Genomic DNA, 25,000 nt, shown 5'->3' with positions numbered 1-25,000 from the left:
AGCGAAGGCACCACAGGTGGGTCAATACTTGAGATTGAAATTTCTCATGAGGTGCAAGGTATTGTATTTTACCTGAAAAAGGTGAAATAACACCTTTTTGCTACCACTTCTATGAGCGACGTGTTCTAATGGAGTCAAGTTAACCAATTTAAAAATCACAGCCAATTTCCTTCTACATGGTGTCAAAAATGAAAATGATATACTTGTTTCCACTTCCACTCTCTCTCCTTTTGAATCATGCAGAGAGGGGAAAAGTTTTCTAGTTGGTGAATGATTTGCATCATTTGCATTCTTCTGTGACGCCAGAGAAAGTGATGCAACTGTGAGCCAGTGGGCTCAAGTCTCCTGGCCATTGGGGTTCAGGGTTAATAAGCAGGAGGTGCAGAGCACTGTTCTAACACCACCTGCTACAGCTTCCCAGAAATGGCCCCTCAGCTTATTTAGATGAATCCCCTAGAGAAGTCCTGTGTGACACAATCAGTGGAGTGGACCCCAAAATGGCCACCTCATGAGGCAATAAGGACTTCATTTCCCATAAGCGCTTTGTGTGCCAGGCAAGGAGTCCTATTGCTGCTTTCCATAATAGGGATGTGGATGTCCAATTAAATAGACTTGATGCAGAGGTGAAGGCCTGTATTCTGACAATATGAGAACTGCTGGTCACGTGGCCAGGACAGAAGGAGACTTTATTTTGAGTGAATCACAGAGAGAATGGGGAGAGAACAATTTACAGGCAGCTTGCTATTTTCTCTTGTGGGGAAAAGACACAGAGCAATCTGACCCGATTTGTCCACTTATGAAATAACAGTGAGAGTGATGTCTGTAACAAGTCCCTCGTTCCCACCTGACAAGAACAAGACTTACTCTCTGCTGTTTCAGCGAAGTCTAAAACAAAGTTTTATATACCCTTAATCATTGGCAATTCATTGCCCTTAGTGGTTGTAATTTTCCTTGGTTCAAGCTAAGAAGCTTTTAAAGTCAACATGGATGAAGTTTTAATTTCATAATGTACCTCAACGCTACAGTGATTAAATGCATGGCAATGATACTAGACCTCAAGCATTACCCGCCACAAACTCACCTCTCCAAAAAGCTTCCAGGAAGGAAGCAGTGCTCAGTCAGTACCGATATTCACTTTGGAGGTGACAGAAGATAGCTATACATCATCAACAACACAGCACATGCACCACATAGACCTAATTTGAAATCCAATTCACGACAGATTCACCCCCCCCCCATCCTTATCAACCTCTGCTACTTCTCTGCTCTGCTCTACCAATCGTTTCAGCACAATAAAACCTGAGAAAACAGGACCAGGAGGAGTCCTGTTCAATCCCCCTCAGATCCCCGACCTGCCTGCTAAGGCCCCCTGTGTCCCAGCTCGGCCCAGCCGTAGCCGAGCGGCAGGGAAATAAAGATAAAACTAATGAAGCCTTCTTATTGGATAGGCCGTGGCGGAGGAGGGGGCTCAGGGGTCCAGGGGAGAGCCCGGCTGTAGCCCCGTCCTGGGGATGAAAACGGAGGCTGCTGAGGACAAGAGAGAGAGAAGGGAGGAGGGGATAAATCATCCCCAGGAGGAGAAGAGGAGGAGTGAGGGGAGAGCAGAGCTTCTGTCAGTACTGTAGCCTCCCCTCCACACCGACCACATGTTTAATAAAAGATAAGCCATCCATCTCAAATCTCTCCTCCAAACACACAGTACAGCTCAGACCGCTCGCTCGCTGCCCCACTATTGAAATTGCACACCTGCATTATTCAGGCAACGCATTAGGCTTTATGGCCCATTCTTTCCCCTTGCTGAGCAAGACTCAGCTCAACCCATTGACATGGAAATGACAGAGCTGTTCAGACATAGTTTACAACCCCAAAATCACAGTTTCCATAAACCTTAACCTGCTACAAGAGCGCTCACCACACTAAACAAGTATGTTGATTCATATAGAATTGTCCATGAGCAAAGTATATACAAAGATATTATATTGTATAAGAGAACTTCAATTCTCCAGAGTTCTGTCAACAGTACATTGAAATATATTATATTGTTTATGAGAACTTCATTTCTCCAGAGTTCTGTCAACAGTACATGACAGATATTATATTGTATAAGATGACTTCATTTCTCCAGAGATCTGTCAACAGTACCAAGATATTATACTGTATGAGAGAACTTTATTTCTCTTGAGCTCGGTCAACGGCACAAAGATATTATACTGTATGAGAGAACTTAATTTATCTTGAGTTCTGTCAACAGCTCAAGATATCATACTGTATAAGAGAACTTAATTTCTCTTGAGTCGTGTCAACAGTATAAAGAAAGCTATGCTATTGTATAAGATAACTTTATTTATCATATTGTATAAGAAAATTTATGTCACCAGTACAAATAAATATAGTATATTGTATAAGATCCCTTCCACTGAGATCCGTCAACAGACAAAGAAAGATATTATAGGGTACAAGAGCACTTCATTTCTCCAGAGTTCTGCAAACCTTTCTAGAAAAGGAGAGAGACCAACCTATCCAGTAGCAGTCACCTGTCTCTGTTTTATCCCCCATCCAAAGTCCCATCCATCCACTACACTACACCAAGAGAAACCTCTTCAGATCCAATCATCCCACTCAAATGGGACTTGACACTGTTCCCCACTGAGGGCCAATCTAGTTGGGAGGAGACACCCACCCCTCCACTCCACTCATTAAAGGAGAGAGGGGGGGTATGGCTGACAGGCAGGCAGGCAGGTAGGTGGGACGAGGGCCACGGAGGAAGTAGCTGGAAGCCAGGATGATTGATGCAAGGCTGTCTTCTAGAGCTGGTATACTGCTCCATCATCCATCAGTAGGATCAACTCAATCTGCTGGGGAGGAAACTGAAACACAGCAGCTGGTGAACTGTGAAACAGACTTCTACTACTGTTATTCCAAAGGATATGCACACTGATGACTGCAGTAGATTGCATGTGTTAGGGTGGTGGGAGGAGGGATAGGGCAAGAGGCGGTGAATTGTCAAATTGGCTGGCTACAGTACTACAGCACAAGAATAGGTCCCATTCCTAGGAGTACAATAGCTCCTAAAGCTAATTTCTATTGTCAGATGACTTTTCTGTTGAATGATACCAATATATATGCATTACATAATCCTGTAACATTGTGAGGCTTCCCATGGTAGAATCCCAGCTTCCTCTGAGCATGGCTAGAACATGGACTCACTGGTCTTCATTATTAACATGTAAACATAAATGGAGGGTTGTTACTCAACATACACACATGTAACAATTCCCCCATTCCCTCAACTGGATGAAGATAAGCATGCCTGAAACTGGAGGGTTATTGAACCCCTGCCCTCACGTTCACATTTAATAAGCCAAAACACTGCAGAACCACAAGGGCGTCACATGAGGGTCTCAGAGGGTATAGCCCCAGGGGGAGCGGAACACGGAACTAGAACTGCAGCAGACCAGCCACCTAACAACCGGTTCAATGGCTCACTAGATAGAAAACAGAGGGAAAAGACACAGTAAGAACCCAAGGCAAAAAAAGGTCCATTTGTCTGCTGAAAAGTCAACCCGAAGAACCAGACAAGTGTTGCGGGTGAAAGAGCCAGGGAGTGGGGAGGGAAAACTGTGTTGGAGTTACTATAGACCTGAATTTGCAGACCGGCATGTCTCCTCTCTCTCCCTCTCTCTCGTTCTCGCTCGCTCTCTCGATCCCTCCCTCCCCCCTTCCCTCTCCCTCTCTCTCTCTCTCTCTCTCTCTCGATCCCTCTTTCTCTCTCTCCTTTTCTCTCTCTCTCTCTATCCCTTCCTTTCTCTCTCTCTCTCCCTCTCTCTCTCTCTCTCTCTCCCTCTCTCCCTGCCTCCCTCTCTCCCTCCATCGCTCCCTCCTTCCTATCAGTACCCCTCTGCCTACTATTTGCTGCTCTGATTGTATCATCTCTGAGTGGCCCCCTGTCCTGAAATGGAGCAAGCTCCAGCAATCAAGACTAAACTGATAGGATAAGGAGGATTGGAAGGGAGGGGTCTAGTCACCATGGAGAGCATGACAGGAACAACACACATTTACTGCATTGACAAACATTGTGGGAAAAAACACTCCATGTGAGGAAGGATTTAATATCGGAGGACAAGGAGAGCCGACTCCCCAGGCCCTTCTAATAAAGTGGGCCAATAAATCAGGGCCTATTGAGGGCCACTCTTGCTGGGGTTGGTGGGGATATGTCGAGGGCCCATGGAGAATGCTGGCTCTCGCCAAGGAACGGCTTCGCAGTCGAATTCGCAGTTGACACAGCAGCAGCATTCTGGGAAATAAACAGGGTCCATAAATAATACGACACTCACATCTAGACCACAGCTCTGGTGTTTGTTTAGCAACACAACTACAATAATGTGTTCCCCTTTGTCATTGACTAGCCTAGGGTGAAAAATACAGGAAATGAACAACACAGTGTTGTGAATGAGGAGTCTTAAGAAACGGCATGTGAATTCATGCTCTCTGTGTAATTGGACTTCTCTCTTGAGGATATATCATTGGTCAGGAAAGCTGAGTCGGTGCATGTTGTCTTCTACTTCCTGTATTGGAGAGACATTCAGCTGGCAGCACAACATATCCAAGGTCTTTGTTCTTTTTAAACGCAGGTAGATTGTGAGGGAAGGTTTATCTCTGTGGTAATGCGCTGTGTGTCACTACGGAGTCTTCATGAATGGGCCAGCAGAACTCCGAATGGAGAAGGGAGAAATTGAAGGAAAAATTGCCCATTTTGCTTTTTACCTGCGTGACACTTTCCATCTCCTTTCACACGCCTACCTCCCAAATATCTAAAACACATCGACTTCATCCTCTAAGCAGTCTAGGCTCCTTTAGGATCACATGCAAACATTGCAGGGATACAGCTTTGGGGGAAAAAGGGTGAACATGATAATTCCATCATCCAGGCCAGCTCCTGGACTGCATATTCTATCACTGACAAACCATCAGCTTTTTATTTTCCTTGCCTCAAGCTTTCAAAAAAATAGATAGAAGGAAGGATTTTTTTTATTACACCTTAGAATGCAATTTAATCTGTGGGGAGTGGGACTACAGTTTCATCGCTTCAATCTTTATTTCAGTGTGTGAAACAATTGACCAGTTTTTCATCTTCTAGCAGTTCCTCTGGGAGGTTCCCCATATGTTTCCTGAGCTACAATATAAACAGACAGTTGGAAAATGATTCCATTATGACTTTCATGTAGCTACATTAGCTTGTCTCTGTTATGATAAGGCTGCCAAAACACTCAAAGGCTAAATAACGTCAAGCCGCTGATTCCATGGTTGGATGTGTACCATACACTCACACTGCCTACCTGACAGATAGATAAAAGCTTGGATAGCTTCATTTCTGTAGAGAGATGGTATTTTTTCTCTCGATCTGAGATCGCCTGAAGAAATAAGAGAGAAAATGTGTTTTGCTGTTGGCCTCCACTGAATGATAATCTGACAGAGGGCTTTGAGAAGAGCAGTGGAGAGCTGTAGGGCCACAGTTTTTAAAGATGGGCCTATTTTGAAGCGCAAGTGTTTTTATAAAGACAACATCCCTCCAACAAAGTCAGTTCAGATGATTTCCATTTCCAAGGGTTCCTTTTAGTTCCCTCTCTGCTACTCAGAAAGATATTTCTAATGACTTGTAGCAGCATGAATGTGACAGTACAGACAGGCTGAAACAGTGGCTTGGTATTCATACAGCTGCCTTGTCTTAGATGTTCTATGTTCTATTCTATCTAATCTACCTGATCTATCAAACATGTCTTTACATGGAGAGAATGCTGCCAGTGAAAATAAATAGCTCAGTGTCAGATCAATAGCCTCTGATTGCTTTATTGTGGATCTAGGATTTTTTTAAAATACTTGGGCGGAAAAGAGGCTGAAAACTCATCTAGGGAATTGGATTTCTTTCAAGATTTCTTTTGGGAAGGCTTTCCACTAGATGTTGGAACATTGCTGAGGGGACTTGCTTCCACTCAGCCACAAGGGCATTAGTGAGGTGATAATTAGGACTGGCTCACAATCGCCGTTCCAATTCATCCCAAATGTGTTCGATGGGCTTGAGATCAGGGATCTTTGCAGGCCAGTTAAGTTCTTCCACACCGATCTCGATAAACCATTTCTGTATGGACCTCGCTTTTTGCATGGGGGCATTGTCATGCTGAAACAGGAAAGGGCCTTCCCCAAACTGTTGCCACAATGTTGGAAGCACAGAATAGTCTAGAATGTCATTGCAAGATTTCCCTTCACTGAAACTAAGGGCCCTAGCCCGAACCATGAAACACAGCCCTAGACCATTATTCCTCCTCCACCAAACTTTACAGTTGGAACTATGCATTGGGGCAGGTAGGGTATTCCTGGCAACTGCCAAACCCAGATTCGTCCGTCGAACTGCCAGATGGTGAAGCGTGATTCATCACTCCATAGAAAGCATTTCCACAGCTCCAGAGTCCAATTGCGACAAGCTTTACACCACTCCAGCCGACACTTGGCTTTACGCATGGTGATCTTAGGCTTGCTCAGCCATGGAAACCCATTTTAATGAAGCTCCGACAAACAGTTATTATGCTGACGTTGCTTCCAGAGGCAGTTTGGATCTCGGTAATGAGTGTTGTAACCAAGGACAACGCTCCCGTTCTGTGAGCATGTGTAGCCTACCACTTTGCGGCTGAGCCGTTGTTGCTCATAGACGTTTCCACTTCACAATAACAGCCCTTACAGTTGACTGGGGCAGCTATAACAGGGCAGAAATTTGACAAATTGTTTTGTTGGAAGTCAAGTTGAAAGTCAAGTTGAAAGTCACAACTCTTCAGCGAGACCATCCTACTGCCAATGTTTGTCTATGGAGATTGCATGGCTGTGGGCTCAATTTTATACACCTGTCAGCAACGGGTGTGGCTGAAAAAGACAAATCCACAAATGTTAAGGGGTGTCCACATAAGGGGTGTCCACATCCCCATTTTGTACCTACAGTGAATAGTGTATTTAATGGCTTACAATGCGTATTCTATAGGCTTACAACCCACTGTGCAAAAACAGGTTGAATCAAAATAGTTTACAAGTCATTTAATCCAAAGAAAATATTGAAACAACTTGGAAAACTGCTTGGATTTGCCTTAAGGGATTTTTTTTTACCCAACTGTTAACCTAAATCCAATGACATGGTGACAATTTTTATGGTTTCTCTCTCTCATCACTCCATCACTCTCTCCCTCTCTCTCTCTCTCTCCCCCTCCCTCTCCGTCCTGCTCTCTCCCTTACTCTCTCTTTTCTCACATTCTTTCTTTCTCTCCATCTCCATCCCTCCTCTCAATCCCTCCATCTCTCACCCTCCCTAGCTCCCTCTCTCTCCCCCTTCTCTCTCTCCTTCTCTCATTCCTTCTCCCCTCAACGCCAGTGTTCTTTCATTTCCATCAGAGTCTTATTAATGTAATCTAATAACAACGATAAAGGCGCCCCTTCAGTCAGTGCCTCCCTCACAAATCCTAACCAATTGTTCCAATCACTCCTCAGCACTGAGCCAATGTTCCATAGCCAGACACTCTTATTTCCCACAACATTAATGAACTCCATCATTTGAAAGCCTTTGACTCTCTCTCTCTCTGCCACTTGACTGCAGGTTGGGGGAGGAGCCTCGGTTACAGCTCCTTGAAAATTAAAAGTATCAATCAAGGAGGAGATCAGTGGTTATGATGGCTCCCCTGAACATATGCAGATGCTAACCAGAATGCATGCATGCAATGTCATAATGAGCCCGGAAATCTCCGGTGCTGTCTTGTGGTCCTTCAAATCATACATTTGGATGCTTATTGTGTCATTACTGGACATACAGTATTAAAAAAAATCACATTATATTTGATTGATGTGCGTGTTAATGTAACAAAATGCACCTAATGCTGGACCATGACCTGCATCACATTGTGAATTGAAATGGATGAATCATTATAATCTGAAGAGCGTCAATATTGTCAAATCTCTATATCAATGACTGTGAGAAGCATTCAAGCCAGCTCAATATCTGACCACAGGGCCTTCCTTCCCACTGGGCACAGACATCAATGAAATGTCTATTCCATGTTGGTTCAACGTAATTTCATTGAAATTACTTGGAAACAACGTTTATTCAACCAGTGTATGCCCAGCGGGTTAAGAAGCATGTCTTCTGCAACATTGTTGCTGTGTTTGAATCAACCCAAAGGAATTGAGTGAAAGCAGCAGGAGATGCATTGAAAATCGTTTTGTCCTGTGTGCCTTGAGCAACTTAATTTCTCTCCCTTGGTCCTGGATTGATGATAGGGTTTCAACATACACTTGGCATACATCTTGACTGCACACGATATAGGCCAGTTAGAGCAAAAGTGGTTAAAGTGGCCTAGTGGTTAGAGCGTTGGACTAGTAACCGGAAGGTTGTGAGTTCAAACCCCCGAGCTGACAAGGTACAAATGTGTCCTTCTGCCCCTGAACAGGCACTTAACCCACTGTTCCCACGCCGTCATTGAAAATAAGAGTGTGTTCTTAACTGACTTGCCTGGTTAAATAAAAATAAATAAATAAAAATAAAGTTAATTTGACCGTTTTGGTGCAGTAGGTCTGCTTGAGGCAGACACCTGTGTTGTAACCTACACATGCAGGGAGGGGTGTATTCACTAGGAACCAAACGGAACGAAAACGGGGAGGGACCTGCCTGGATTTGTCCAATAGAAACTCTAATGATTACACCCCAGGTTAATCCTCTTCTGTTCAATCTGTCGACTCTGGGAGCTGTCATTTCAGCACCACGGGTTAAACAGCACTTGAATGTTGCTTATGTCGCACTTGTCATCTTTTTGGGGGTCTGGGATGTGAAACGGTGCATCCACGATCCCTTCACCGGCCCATGTGCATTGACGGCACAGTGGCTAAAACCTAGTGGTTTAGTGGGTAATCCAAGATCCAAATCGTAATTTTCCTGAGCTATGTGTCTGTCACTTTCATTTTAAGGTGGAATTCACTGGTGACCTATTCGCACACTTCACATGAACGAACAGATCAATGATTTAGGGATTTAGTTCACCATCTGCAGCTGAGGATGCACACACGCATCTTTCCAGCGCCACACAACTTTGCAACCTGCCGTTGCGCCATAGTCTAAACAGGCTATATCTTAAATTCCCTATCTGTTGAAATATCGTATTTGTAAAATATATTAAAGGTAACACAACTACAGCTAACGGTTTGCATATAATGAGCATTCATTTAAAAAAAAAATATATATATATACACAGTGTATATATATCTCCATCATGGACACACACAAGCACGCACTAACGCGAACGCACACACACACATATGCACGCACACACGTTTATGATCAGAGACATGATCGTTTCACTCTTGCAATAAAAGCTTTCTATTTTTCAGCAATAATGTGTCATTGCTGCAGTGCACATTTATTTTCACTGAGTTACAACTTTTAACAGATATAAATAACGTTAAAATAAATTACAGTACGCTGATCAAGTAGCGTAATGTAGCCTATTACAGTAGGCTTATCAAGCAGCGAAATGTAGCCTATGCGCAATGAACATTACACAATTTCAAACATCCCCAAAGAGTGCTCTAGCGCCAAACGCATACAACTCTATGGGTAACGAGCTGTAGAAACGAAAATTCCGTACAATGCGCATAAACTGCTGCGAGGTGTAGCACACTGGCACTATGAAAGGAGCTCATTCAAACATATAACATTCAGGTTTCACAAAAAATCGGAATGTTTTTCATGGTAATAAGGTAGAATAGCCTCCTGACCATAGAACCAATGTGTTGCATTGAGTACATTTAAATGTTTGAATCAAGAAACGTTACATCGCTGCACTGATAACAAAACATATGAACTTACCCACAAGCAGTTTCCAAAATGATCCTATTCCGCTGTCAGTTCCGATCATAAAAGCTCACCATCACAATGCCGGTGTAGGGTAATGCTAATAACACGCCTCGTCTCCTTATACAAAGGTCGTTGAACAATATGCCTAATACACAGATATCCCATTCACGCAAAAGCCAAATTGTCCACAGCGGGGTCTAATCCAAAGAACATATGCATATCATCTGCTTTTTTCAGTGCCGAATAAAAAAAGGTGCAGATGGTCAATTTGAAAATAACATTAAGACCCGCGGCGGTGGCGAAATCTACTCTGATAGGAGAAAAAGGTTGACATATAATGAAGGAGAAAATCAAACATTCCAGACTGCCGATCCTTGGTTATAAATAGTCCCCCAAACCTCTCCGCTGCGAAACACACAATTTCCCACCCCCAAACGTGCGGTCCTCCCAGGCTGCAGAACGGCAGAGAGCTATCTATAATGTAGGCTATATTTCACAAGTATTCTGTAATACCACTTCCGATTAGGTTTTCCTTCAGCGTACCGCTATGTGAACACTCACAATCCGAGTTTGATGGATCCGTCCTTCAAGTCCAAGAGCCCGCGCAGAGTCTTCGTGCACCAACAGACGCACCGGGGGAAAAATTACGTGGATGGAGAAAACAGATGTGCATACAGTCCAAATATGAAACTATAAATACAGGTCTGAATACTATTTGCCTTGCAGTTAATTTGCATTTAGTGGGGCATTTCCAGACACCAGAGTCATTCCCCTGCCCTCGCTAGACCGCAGTCACTATGTGGACCGGTAGGCAATGCAGTTCTCAAGTTTAAAGATAGACGTACTGCCGCCCAATGGAAAAAAATGATAAGATTCTAGTCACACTACCTAGACCAACCGTTCACTATTACTACATTTATCTGTCGAGCCACCTTTGCATAGGCCAGTGGTTCGCAAACTGTGGGGGGGGGGGGGTCCCCAATTCTGGAAGGGGGGCCTGACTGAAAAAGTTTGGGAACCCATGGCAAAGGTGAGACATGTGTGTTTGGAGTTGAACATGCCCCAAAAAGTCAACAAATAGCATATGGTCTCCTAATGGTGATATATGAATTTGCACACACAAAAAAACAACAGGGATGTCAACACAAGTTGAACAATATCAAATGATAAGGTTTCACTGGGTGATACACTAGCCTGGTTTTATGTGTAGCATTTAAATGGAATCCATGTAATATCGCAGTGTTTACGTTTTACGTACCACAGACTGGTTTCATAGGCTAGACATAACAAAGTAAACTTAAATCCGGAACACTCAAATTAGCATCTATGTCTAGAAACACATGTGTTGTGTGTTGGAATATCATCAAGGACAACTTTAGCATTTTAGCAATATAGCAACTTTGCAACTACTTACTACTTTTAGCTACTCTGCAACTAGTTAGCATGTTATCTAACCCTTCCCCTAACCCTAACCTTAACCCTTTTAGCTTAACCCATAGACTAGCTGACATTAGTGTTAGGCACCTAGCCACCCCTAGCTAACGTTAGCCAAAACAAATTGTAATTCATAACATATCATACCTTCTGCAAATTCGTAATGTATTGCACAAATTGCAATTCGTAACATATTGTACAAATTGCAATTCGAGGGACTGCATGTGTCCCCAAGTAACACAGAGGGACTGCACGTGTCCCCAAGTAACACAGAGGAACTTCATGTGTCCCCAAGTAACACAGATGGAGTACATGTGTCCCCAAGTAACACAGATGGAGTACTTGTGTCCCCAAGTAACATTTTCAGTTATTTTCCTCCACTCTCCAGCTGAGCTGGAATACATTGACATCCTGAAATACATTGACACTGTCATGTTAAGTCAGCTATCTCAATCCCTGGTGTTGAACCACCTGCCTGTCTGGTCGACGAGGTATTCATCCCAGTTCTCAAGGTATGTTCATACAGACTAAGAGGTTGATGGGAATGCAGACTTCCCTGTGAACTCAGCAGAAGAGGTTCTGGCTGTGTCACAAATGGCACTCCTTATATAGGGCACCACGTTTGACCAAAGCCCTATGGGCCTTGTTTGATTTCCCCTGGACTGGGCAACCCTGTCAAGGCGGTGGCCTCAGAGTCCCTGTCTCTGTGAGGTGAATTTCGATGAGGGGGCTTTAAGAGAAATAAAGGCCCCCTCAGACAGAACCTCTGCACTGTGTGCTCTCTCTGTCATACAGGCCTGGCAGGGAACGTGACTTCTTCATGAATGGAGAGTGGACAAACACGGCTTTGAGGTCTTTTTTCTCTCTCCTTCTCCTAGTGTGGGGATAGTTGTGCAGGTTTGAGGCTGGTTGATACTGCTGGACAACGCAGGGTGAAAGGGGAAGAGGGTCTGTGTTGTGTGGTTTCTGATGAGACAGGGGGCACATTGACTGGAATGAATACGAGTAACAGCAACTGTTTCTATTTTCTAGATTGGGAATTCTGGTTTAATTACTGCCAAAGTAGCAGAAGCTGTCACACAGTTCATACATACAGAGAATAATGCACATTGTGAAGCTGCAATAACATCACTATGGTAACTACTGTACAGCAAGGTTCCGGGGGCTAGAGAACAGCTCTACACATCCTGCCTTCAGTGTTACAGGTTAACCGTGGAAAACCATCCCAGCAATAATTCATGACACAGTAAGGAGCCACAAGCCCACTTTTTATAAACCAGGTCCGCTTGAGAAGACACAGATTTGTACATGGATGCATCAACACCCACACACAAACACACACCCACACCCACACCCACACCCACACCCACACCCACCCACACACACACCCACACACACACCCCACACACCCACACACACACACACACACACACACACACACACACACACACACACACACACACACACACACACACACACACACACACACACACACACACACACACACACACACACAACAGGAGCAGGGAATTCACAAGCCGGTTGATTTTACCCCCTAATTACAAGATTATTTCATCTGCGGGTCCAGGATGTCCGGCAGTTATTGAGGCAGAAGGACACAACCTCCTCTCTGATTGCAGGGACGATCCAGCTACGTCCGCTCATTAGTTTGGCACACACCTGTGCCAATACTGTGGCAATACTAAACCCATTACACAACGCAATGACATATCACCATCAACATCTTTCAGCTTCTGTAACACACACCTCAAATAACTGTTGTACTATATGATACGACACCATGACATACCATATCACAGGATTGTTATATTTCAAAGCTGAGGAAGGAACTTCACTCATTGATTCTAGAGGAAGATATTGCAGCCAACATGGAACAGTGTGAATCCACAGAGAGCAGAGCACAATCTCTGGATGAGAGACAGAGAAGTTCTGGGCACAAATCAACTCAAATGTTCTGTGTGCGGCAGCGGGAGCTTCCATTTGTAAGTCATGTCTTTTATGGAGGGACATACAAGGAGGAGTGTGGAGGGAGAGATAGAAACAGAGGGGTGTTGGGGGATTTAAAAACACCCTGCTGGGTTCTCGCAGAGAAGGACCAGACAGCCGGGTCATGTTGTAACACTCTCCGGAAAATGTCCAAGTGTCATGTCAGGCGACGGGGGCGTCTCTCTGGCCATGGCTCAGCTGGAGGGAGACATCCCACCACAGCTGCATTTCCTCATCAGTGGATGAAGATGTGTGTGGAGATGACAGAGATGAAGCGATAGGAAACGATGGTTGGTTCTCAATAGAATGCTAAGGGTTTCGCATCATTTAGTATTTAGACAAAAGCTCTCTCTTTGGTGAAATAGCGAAAGCAGCATGCCATGTACAGTAAAAACAATATATTCATCAATATTAATGATACTACATTGCTGCCTCCATGGGTGTCTAAATCTTGTTGAATAATTCAACAAAATTTGTTCCAGCTCATCATCACAACTTAACACTCCCACATTTCCCGACCCTGAAACAGGTATCTGGCTAGCCTACCATTAGAGATGTCCTTCCGTGATATGGAGCAGAGGGAGCCCTGCATGGCAATACTAATCCGTTTAAGGGTTTTGACGCCGCTGTCAACATCATTAGCCAGTCTTATTCAGATCCCTTGCGTGTCGACTGAATTATACATCATGAGGTTCAGTCAAGGTATTCAGCGGAGCTGTCATGAAGATGACTCCCAGGTCCACGGAGGGACGTCACTATGCCAACCTCTTGCCTTAATTAGACGGTCTTGGCCCATTCCAGGAAGTCCCCATAGTACCTTTACATAATCTCTTCAGCATGTTGGAGGTGTGTAGCAACAGTGTAGCAGGCAGTGTAAGTGTCCAGATAGAATATTAATGGAGGAGAGTAGAAGAGGTATGATGTCTTGACGTCTCTGGGCGATTCCAGTGTTTAGCGTTCTTTCTCTCTTTGTTTTTCTTTTAAATCCCCCAACACCCCTCTTTTTCGATCTCTCCCTCCACACTCCTAAGTGGCAGAGAGCGACTTGGTTTAGCCTATCACAGGGCCTGGCCGATGCTTGATACGATAGTGTACGGTGAAGCGTCCTCTGAGCCACATCGTTGATGGTTTCATGTCTGTGAGATGTGCCGCTCTGGTAACCGTAGGTCAGCAATGCAATGGCTTTTCCCGTTTGGCGCCGGTGAAAACATCATACAGGTCCCTGATTCCATCAGATAACGACTGCGCTGTAGTTTTCGCTCCTTTGCCAGGTTTCACCCCATCTTCTCTGCACACTCTATTTAAATTCAGCTAACAGCTGCTATTTAAAAGGTTTACATGAAGCTGATTGATGGTGTCAGGGCCTGTTCTTTAAATGACATGTACGGGTAGTCTTCTTTAATTCCACATGCACTGAGCTACTGTAGTGTGCGCTTAAGCATAGCGATCGCTGCTGTTTCTATTCTGAGTAATGCTGAATAATACAACCAGCATGTTATGAACTCTACATGCAACAGTACTGGTCGACAGGAGGAGGTTTCTTTATGACAGATGGTCATAAGCCTATATGCATAATGATGCATTATACATGTACTAGTATGACACAGTCATAATGCAGTATTAGCACAGTTATAGACACACATAAAGACTAATTAAGTCTCATAATCCCGTATCAAATCTCATTTTATTTGTCACATACACATGGTTAGCAGATGTTAATGCGAGTGTAGCGAAATGCTTGTGTTTCTAGTTCCGACAATGCAGTAATAACCAACGAGTAATCTAACCTAACAATTCCACAACTACTACCTTATACACACAAGTGTAAAGGGATAAAGAATATGTACATAAAGATATATGAATGAGTGATGGTACAGAATGGCATAGGCAAGATGCAGTAGATGGTATCGAGTACAGTATATACATATGACATGAGTAATGTAGGGTATGTAAACATAAAGTGGCATAGTTTAAAGTGGCTAGTGATACATGTATTACATAAAGATAGCAAGATGCAGTAGATGATATAGAGTACAGTATATACATATACATATGAGATGAATCATGTAGGGTATGTAAACATTATATTAGGTAGCATTGTTTAAAGTGGCTAGTGATACATTTTTTCCATCAATTCCCATTATTAAAGTGGCTGGAGTTCAGTCAGTATAATGGCAGCAGCCACTCGATGTTAGTGGTGGCTGTTTAACAGTCTGATGGCCTTGAGATAGAAGCTGTTTTTCAGTCTCTCAGTCCCTGCTTTGATGCACCTGTACTGACCTCGCCTTCTGGATGATAGCGGGGTGAACAGGCAGTGGCTCGGGTGGTTGTTGTCCTTGATGATCTTTATGGCCTTCCTGTGACATAGGGTGGTGTACGTGTCCTGGAGGGCAGGTAGTTTTCCCCCGGTGATGCGTTGTGCAGATCTCACTACCCTCTGGAGAGCCTTACGGTTGTGGGCGGAGCAGTTGCCGTACCAGGCGGTGATACAGCCCGACAGGATGCTCTCGATTGTGCATCTGTAGAAGTTTGTGAGTGCTTTTGTTGACAAGCCGAATTTCTTCCGCCTCCTGAGGTTGAAGAGGCGCTGCTGCTGAGTAGAGGTGTCAATGTTTCATGTATTACTGTATGCCTGAAACTGGGAGCTTTACTACTTTGTCAATTCAAATCAAATCAAATGTTTATTGTGTATACTGTATTACAGTTTTTCCCAATTGGAACTTGAAACGCAATCACTGAAACCTGAAACTCATATGCCAAATCCCTAAACCAAGTCTGCAAAATTGCAAGCACAATTCCTGCTTTACACTCTCTGCCCAGCCTCCCTTATACTCAATCAATGGTTGAGCACATGGTCAACCAATGTGGCCCTGATCTCATCTGAGACAACTGTCCTTCCTCATTCTCCTCTTCTTACTCTCACTCCTTCACCTCTAGCTCTAGCTCTTGCTTCTCCATTGACTTCCATTTTCCTCCAAAACAGGAGCACTCATCTGTGGCCTTTTATAGTGCTAAATGCTCTGATTTCTAAGTGAACAATTCAGCAACTAGTGTTTACACCTGTGAGGAGTGGGTGTTGCCAATTGGTGTATAGAGCTTGGCATTGTGATTGGCATGGCTTTCCAAAGGGACTAAAGAGATTTAAATTTTGAATGTTGTGCCTATTGTAGAGAACTGTGTGTAGTGTTTTACAAAAAGTGAGATATAGAATTGAAAACTGAGTGTAAAGCAGGAATTGTGCTTGCAATTTTGCAGACTTGGTTCCAACCTTCAGCTCCCTCCACAGATTTTCTATGGGATTAAGGTCTGGAGACTGGCTAGGCCACTCCAGGACCTTAATGTGCTTCTTCTTGAGCCACTCCTTTGTTGCCTTGGCTGTGTGTTTTGCGTCATTGTCATGCTGAAATACCCATCCACGACCCATTTTCAATGCCCTGGCTGAGGGAAGGAGGTCCTCACCCAAGATTTGACAGTACATGGCCCCATCCATCATCCCTTTGATGCGGTGAAGTTGTCCTGTCCCCTGAGCAGAATAACACCCCCAAAGCATAATGTTTCCACCTCCATGTTTGACGGTGGGGATGGCGTTCTTGGGGTCATAGACAGCATTCCTACTCCTCCAAACACGGCAAGTTGAATTGATGCCAAAGAGCTCCATTTTGGTCTCATCTGACCACAACACTTTCACCCAGTTGTCCTCTGAATCATTCAGATGTTCATTGGCAAACTTCAGACAGGCATGTATATGTGCTTTCTTGAGCAGGGGACCTTGCGGGCGCTGCAGGATTTCAGTCCTTCATGGCGTAGTGTGTTACCAATTGTTTTCTTGGTGACTATGGTCCCAGCTGCCTTGAGATCATTGACAAGATCCTCCCGTGTAGTTCTGGGCTGATTCCTCACCGTTCTCATGATCATTGCAACTCCATGAGGTGAGATCTTGCATGGAGCCCCAGGCCGAGGGAGATTGACAGTTCTTTTGTGTTTCTTCCATTTGCGAATAATCGCACCAACTGTTGTCACCTTCTCACCAAGCTGCTTGGCGATGGTCTTGTAGCCCATTCCAGCCTTGTGTAGGTCTACAATCATCTCCTGACATCCTTGGAGAGCTCTTTGGTCTTGGCCATGGTGGAGAGTTTGGAATCTGATTGATTGATTGCTTCTGTGGACAGGTGTCTTTTATACAGGTAACAAACTGAGATTAAGAGCGCTCCCTTTAAGAGTGTGCTCCTAATCTCAGCTCGTTACCTGTATAAAAGACACCTGGGAGCCAGAAATCTTTCTGATTGAGAGGTGGTCAAGTTCTTATTTCCCTCATTAAAATGCAAATCAATTTATAACATTTTTGACATGCGTTTTTCTGGATTTTGTTGTTGTTATTCTGTCTCTCACTGTTCAAATAAACCTACCATTAAAATTATAGACTGATAATTTCTTTGTCAGTGGGCAAACGTACAAAATCAGCAGGGGATCAAATAGTTTTTCCCCTCAGAAATTAAACAGTTTTGAATGCAGTGTTTGCTTTTGTAGAGTTTAGCATTTTGTGTTTGTGGTTTTGTGTAGAGTTTTGGGAAATTGGGCCAAAGATTCAGCAAATGTGTGTAAACAATGGAAAACTGTATTGTAGTGCTATTTTGTTTTTGTAGAACCGAGAGACTCATTGATGCTGCCAGTGAACTTTACTATACAGCAATTATAGTATTTACTGTCATTTCAGAGAATCATGGAGTTGGATGCAAGTCCCATCCCCCAGGAACTCATACTCATAGATGAGGCTGGATTCAGCAAAGACGAGGAGGAGAGGAAGGACATCATTGGTCAACGTGCCACATCAAGGTACCTGGCCAACACGGGGGAAATGTCATCGTATACACAGCTATGAACCACAATGGGGTCCTCCACCGCCATGCCAACTTTGGACCATACAACACTGCCCATCTCCATCTCTCCGTCTGGCCCTTCTCCAGGCCATGGAGGATGCCTGTGGTGACGTTCCAGCAGAGTCCTGTCAGGGATGGATGTGTAAAGCCAAAATAATTTCCCCCTACTGTCTGACCAAGGAGAATATCACCTGTGATGTTGATAACATTCTGTGGCCGGACCAAAACAACAGGCATGACTGATTTTGTTTTCGCAATGGAGTATTTGTTTCTTGACTTATGATTTAGATTTCTTTATCTAGTCCGTACAATTTAACTAACATACAATACGTAGTATTTTTCTTCCTTTGCATATGTAAAATATATTTACGGTATGTTTGCATGTTTACTGTGCGTGTGCTTACAGTATGCTGGTTGACATGTATTGACTCATGTTGAAACATAAAACTGACATTTTTTGCATTTGTTTTTCTTTCTTGTTTGAGTAAACACACAAAGGATATACAGCATAACAACCAGCCTTACCACTGAATTAGGTTCTGATAGTAGTGGTTTGGATATGTCACATTAGTGTGGTCTTTGTTGTCACTGAGTTAGATTCACTTGATGTGTGTGTGTCATTTGAATGCAGTTTCATTTTGAGCAGGGAGTACATGATTTTGATTGCTGTGTTTCATTTTGCAAGATGTCTGAGGGTTTTTGGGGAAATTGGCTAACTGTTTTGTGTTTAGAGTTTTTGAGTACCTAAGATGTAGTTTCAGCAAATATGTGTTACCAACTGGGAAAGTCTGTAATACAATGTGCAGGAGTGTCAAATTGCCAATTGTACATATGTAGGATCTTAATGTGATCATCCTGTTGTAGTAGAAGTTTCCAGCAATGCAGGATATGAAAACATGTAGTGTATTTGAGGTTTAAAAAGCTTCTGAAGTTTGTAATTTCCACTTTGAAATTTCAGACTTGATTTTTTCTTACAACAAAATGTGTCAACCCCTACAAAAATATCCATGAATCATAATCCACATAATAATTCACATGTCCTGTTGCTGTAGGATTATTTTCCTGGTGTAGCAAACTGGCTCAAATTAAGATCTACATCTGTAAGATTTTGAGGCAATTTATGTTATGTTGTGTAGTGTAGTGTTGCTTAATATAATGTTGTGTAGTGTTGTGTAGTGTTGCTTAATGTAGTGTAGTGTAGTGTAGTGTAATGTAGTGTAGTGTAGTGTTGCTTAATGTAGTGTAGTGCAGCGTAGTGTTGTGTAATGTAGTGTAGTGTAGTGTTGTGTAATGTAGTGTAGTGTAGTGTTGTGTAATGTAGTGTAGTGTAGTGTTGCTTAATGTAGTGTAGTGTAGCGTAGTGTTGTGTAATGTAGTGTAGCGTAGTGTTGTGTAATGTAGTGTAGTGTAGTGTTGTGTAATGTAGTGTAGTGTAGTGTTGCTTAATGTAATGTAGTGTAGTGTTGTGTAGTGTAGTGTTGTGTAATGTAGTGTAGTGTAGTGTTGCTTAATGTAGTGTAGTGTAGTGTAGTGTTGTGTAATGTAGTGTAGTGTAGTGTTGTGTAATGTAGTGTAGTGTAGTGTTGCTTAATGTAATGTAGTGTAGTGTTGTGTAGTGTAGTGTTGCTTAATGTAATGTAGTGTAGTGTTGTGTAGTGTAGTGTTGTGTAATGTAGTGTAGTGTAGTGTTGCTTAATGTAGTGTAGTGTAGCGTAGTGTTGTGTAATGTAGTGTAGTGTAGTGTTGCTTAATGTAGTGTAGTGTTGTGTTGTGTAATGTAATGTAATGTAGTGTAGTGTTGTGTAATGTAGTGTAGTGTTGTGTAGTGTAGTGTAGTGTTGCTTAATGTAATGTAGTGTAGTGTTGTGTAGTGTAGTGTAGTGTTGTGTAATGTAATGTAGTGTAGTGTAGTGTTGTGTTGTGTTGTGTAATGTAGTGTAGTGTAGTGTTGTGTTGTGTTGTGTAATGTAATGTAGTGTAGTGTAGTGTTGTGTAATGTAGTGTAGTGTAGTGTTGTGTAATGTAATGTAGTGTAGTGTAGTGTTGTGTAGTGTAATGTAGTGTAGTGTAGTGTAGTGTAGTGTAGTGTAGTGTAATGTAGTGTAATGTAGTGTAGTGTAGTGTTGTGTAGTGTAGTGTAGTGTTGTGTAATGTAATGTAGTGTAGTGTAGTGTTGTGTTGTGTAATGTAATGTAGTGTAGTGTAGTGTAATGTAATGTAATGTGGTGTAGTGTTGTGTAGTGTAGTGTAGTGTTGTGTAATGTAGTGTAGTGTAGTGTTGCTTAATGTAATGTAGTGTAGTGTTATGTAATGTAGTGTAGTGTAGTGTTGTGTAGTGTAGTGTTGTGCAATGTAATGTAATGTAGTGTTGTGTAATGTAATGTAGTGTAGTGTAGTGTAGTGTTGTGTTGTGTAATGTAATGTAGTGTAGTGTAGTGTTGTGTAATGTAGTGTTGTGTAGTGTTGCTTAATGTAGTGTAGTGTAGTGTTGTGTAATGTAGTGTAGTGTAGTGTTGCTTAATGTAATGTAATGTAGTGTTGTGTAGTGTTGTGTAATGTAGTGTAGTGTTGTGTAATGTAGTGTAGTGTAGTGTTGCTTAATGTAATGTTGTGTAATGTAGTGTAGTGTAGTGTTGCTTAATGTAGTGCAGTGTAGCGTAGCATTGTGTTGCGTTTCGTAATGCAACTCTTTGAATAAAGAAGAGTGAGAAAGAATGAAGAGAGTTGCGTCATCATGAAATGTGAAGAAATGTTCACTTTACTGGATTATGAGACTTAATGAGTCTTTATGTGTGTCCAACCATGATTATACTGCATTATGACTATATCATTATGAGTACATGTAGAGTCTAAAGACAAGGTGTACATTCTTCTTGTCCATCCTCCCTAGATGCACTATACATCAACTGTCAGTACTAGAACACAGCTTGTGCTGTAATTCCCAGTACTGTGATTAAAACCTTTTACTGCAGTGGGCTGAATCAGGGTCACACAGAGTGATTCTTGGTAGGCTTAAACAAATCTACTTTGACACAAAAGTATACACCTCACACACATGGTTATGGGCTTTAAAAAATAAGACATCTGTACCATGTCAGATATGAGTTTGCATCCAATATTACAATTTATATACAATACAGAAGACTGAAAAATAACACAAACGTTTGACATAGAGACACCGGATTCTCGTAGTTAAAAAAAAACATGTTTATTAATTATGAAATTATGAAAAATAGAAGTAACATTTTGCCCATGAGGCCAAAGAGGGCATGTTTGGTCATTGACTACAGTAAAGGGCTACGGACTAAGTTTCCTTCAAGCAATTCAGGTTCAAGGGTATGACAATAGTTACAACCTTCACATGTGATGTGTGAACCAATAGCCATCTAGTTATATATGGGCAGCTCGGTTCTGTTCCAGCTTGTGATTGGTTTCTACTGCTGTCATAGGCTTCATTTATCTAACACGTGCAGTATGCAGCTTGTCAACGATGACCCTAAGCGGTATGGAGAGCAAAGCTCTCCCAAATGTTCATCAACCTTGAAGCACTTTAATGACTGCAGATGCAGCTGTCGGGATGAGTAACATCAGACACAACAAACCCAGAGTGATTAGTTATTTCCATTCAGGCATATTCTAAGGGAACATTCAGTTTAGGAAGGAAATATACAAGCCAGTCAACTCTGGGATTGAACTTTGCTCCCATCCAGAACACTCCAATTTGACTCACTGATATCAAAAGTATGGGATGTCTCAGAGGCAAAAGATGGACTTCTCTCGGCAGATATGTGACATCTATTGAAAAAGCAGTCGCCGTAATGGCCAGGTGTGTCTGAAGTTCTCTTTCAGTTAACGATGCATCAGTGGGAATGACCTAGATTGAAGCCTCTGATTTTCACGAGCGTCGTTCAAGATGGACCGCCCCATTTCAGTCCACATCTTCTAAGTGTGTCAGGCCGCCCCTAAGCATTTGGCAGAGTGGCACCTCCACTTTAGCCCAGAGTGCTCAGTTTTTATTTTTTCTGGTCATGCCCACTTAGATACCCATCCATTCTCAAAGCCTGTTTAACTGCACCTCTCCCCTCTCGTCTCCCTGGGATGCAAGAGATGAGAGGAGGGGAAGAGCCGGAGGGGCATCCTGAAGCGAGACACAAGACGAAGGAGAAAGACGCACAGTTAAGAGACTCTTCTTCTCCTCTCTAAAAAGGCCTCCTGCAGAGCAGAGTGGAGCATGATGGGGATGTGGGTCAGCGTGTTCCTCCTCTGTCTTCTCCTTGGCTGAGCTGTCGCGTCTGACTCTAGTCCTCCCACGAAATAACCCCCTGACCCCGTCTAACGCACACAGCAACACAGGTTAAGTCACCTACCTGCTCTCCATAGCTACCTCACGACGACCAACAGTCCTCCATCTCTGTCTTTTTATAGCCAACACTCGAGAAAAGAAAGACTGCTTTCCCTTTCAGAACATCTCCAGTATTCTAGAGATTTATTCTGTGCCCCCGAGGCAATGTTTCATTTTCATCTTATCATAAAAGTGGTCTGTAAAAAGAAACAAGATGCCCCCCTCCTTCCTCTCTCCCTCCTCTCTCCCCCCATACAGCCACAAGGGACAGCCTCCAGTGGAGAGTACACAGGAGCGAGAAGAGAACAGGAGAAAAACATTAAGACAGCTACAGAGGAACAGCAGGGTTCAACAGCCCTCACAGTGGTGAATGCGAGCCACCTTTTTAACTATGCATGCTGCTTGGCATTTTATTGTTTTCTCCTGTCAGTCACAGGAGGAGGAGAAGAGGTGCGTTTCTCTGCTATTTCTGGTTAAGTCGGCCTGTTGCCTTGGCGACACTTTACCACCTAATGTGATATCATTAGGTAAGTGTCAGTAGCTTAACAATTTGAACATGAGAATTATAGCACTCAATTGTTAATATCAATTCAAATTGCTTTGAGTTTGCTTGTTTGCTTGTTTACTTGTTGAGGTAACATTAAAATAAAACCGCTTCTATTACAACATAGTTAGCAATCTGACAGATTTCTAAGCGTCGTCATAACGTCTGAGTTCTATAGGTCTATAATGTGAACAGTGACCTTGAAAGGAAGGACTATTAGCAGCTAATAATCATCGTACAATAACTGACGTTTTGGGTCTCACGCCCACACGAGCACACACATACATTGTTTACTTATGGTTCTAAACAAACTGTTTACTGATGCTTCTACACACACACACACACACACTCACACATGACACTTCAAGGCCTTGTTTTACGGTAAGATTTCAGATCTGGATCAGTTACCCTGGGAATAGCCTCTGTATTTCTACAACACCCATAGCCTGTAGTTTCCTGTATTTGTACAGAACAGGCACTTCTCTTATTCACATACCTTAGATATAAAGATAAGATGTAGATTCAGACTGTTCTGTTGACACGGTATTTGACTGATTCAGTGTTAAAACAAAATATGAGAATAACAACAGCTCCAAAATCTCAGGAATAAGTCTTGAGAGGATGTAGAACTAATTTGGAGGTTCTGAGCAGAGGATGTGAGGGTAGCTAACACTTAGAGCTGGTCGTCCTTTCCTTGGAGAATCAGTTGAAATGTATAAAGAGCCTGACTTGGCAGATGCAGTCCAGATAAAACACAACACACCCCCCTGAAAAATACATAACTTCCTGCAGTGCTGGGAAGATAAGAGAGGCCTGACTAAACCCCCTGTGCCTACACAGGAAGTGATCTAATCCTGATCATCGGTTCGATACATAGGACGACACGATGAGCTTCCCCGTCCCATCTTCACTCTCACTATTCTATTGTACCCTCTTTTTTCATCTCTGCAGTTCCATCAATTCTGGCCTGCTGCAGTGTGTCAACATCCCTGGTCCAGTCTCTTTCCAATCTGACATGCAATCCCACTATGAAGTGTTGCTCAGTACCAGCGTGAGGGTGGCCCATATGGGCACAAATGTCTATCCCAACCCAGAGTAGTCTTGGAATCTTTATATCAATGACCCACTGTAAGGATGTGTGACGTGGTCACCGTTGATCCTCTGAGGCTTTCATAGTTCATGTCATGTTGGCAATGTGGTCAGTCATCACTCAATATATTACACCCAACTTACTCGCTCATCAGTGGAGGAATACAACAACAGTGTGTGCATTCCAAACAGCACCTTATTCCCTAGTGCACTGCTTTTTAATAGAGCCCTATGGGACTTGGTCAAAAGTAGACCACTATATAGGGAATAGGGTGCCACTTGAGACGCACATAGTATCCCTATCCTCTGTTTGGAGGCCAGTCAGTGCTAAGCAGGTGCTGCCAATTACCTATTGAGTGATGAAGAGAGGGTGTTTTACAATGGTGTTGGGTTGGAGCATCAGCCTACAGTAGCCAGAGGAGCCAGATGAGCCCGGGCCTGCAGAGTTTCAGTTGACATTCCCCTGCCTCTGCTACCCAGAGATTCATTATTTGCCAAAAGCTGTTTGCATTAATTTCAAATTAGAATTCATGATATGCAGTGATGGATTTTTATCTTTTTGTAATCTGTGCTGAATGTAGAGAATGGAATTGTCCCTCCAGCCAGAAATGTGGTGTGTTTTGATTGAATAAGAAACATGAAGAAGTGCCTAACCTGTTGCTTTGAGTCGCAAGGTTGAAGTGCCGTTGTTGTTTGTCAGTAATGTGGACTTTATTCACAGGTTGATGTTTATTGTCATGAATCTGGCCCTGGAGGCAGAACTCAATTATTTCCGCTAGATGGGCCAGCTGCAAAGTCATGATTGACTATATCGTAAAAATTAATGA

At 43.0% G+C, this 25,000-nt stretch overlaps 1 protein-coding gene across 2 annotated transcripts in view; it reads right to left on the bottom strand.

The window, feature by feature from the left end:
- Positions 1-10,694, bottom strand: part of LOC112267659 (interleukin-1 receptor accessory protein-like 1) — an 810,683-nt gene extending 799,989 nt beyond the window's left edge. For both annotated transcript variants that reach the window (XM_042323751.1, XM_042323754.1), the window contains exon 1: positions 9,893-10,694. The gene's annotated coding sequence lies outside the window, so the exon portion shown is untranslated. The remainder of the gene's footprint in view (positions 1-9,892) is intronic.
- Positions 10,695-25,000: the final 14,306 nt, after the last annotated feature.

Source organism: Oncorhynchus tshawytscha, linkage group LG07, assembly GCF_018296145.1.
Source record: "Oncorhynchus tshawytscha isolate Ot180627B linkage group LG07, Otsh_v2.0, whole genome shotgun sequence".
In the NCBI taxonomy this organism is placed as follows: Eukaryota; Metazoa; Chordata; class Actinopteri; order Salmoniformes; family Salmonidae; genus Oncorhynchus; species Oncorhynchus tshawytscha.
The sequence above is the reverse complement of the archived record's forward strand: the minus strand, read 5'-3'. Positions and strand labels throughout refer to the sequence as shown.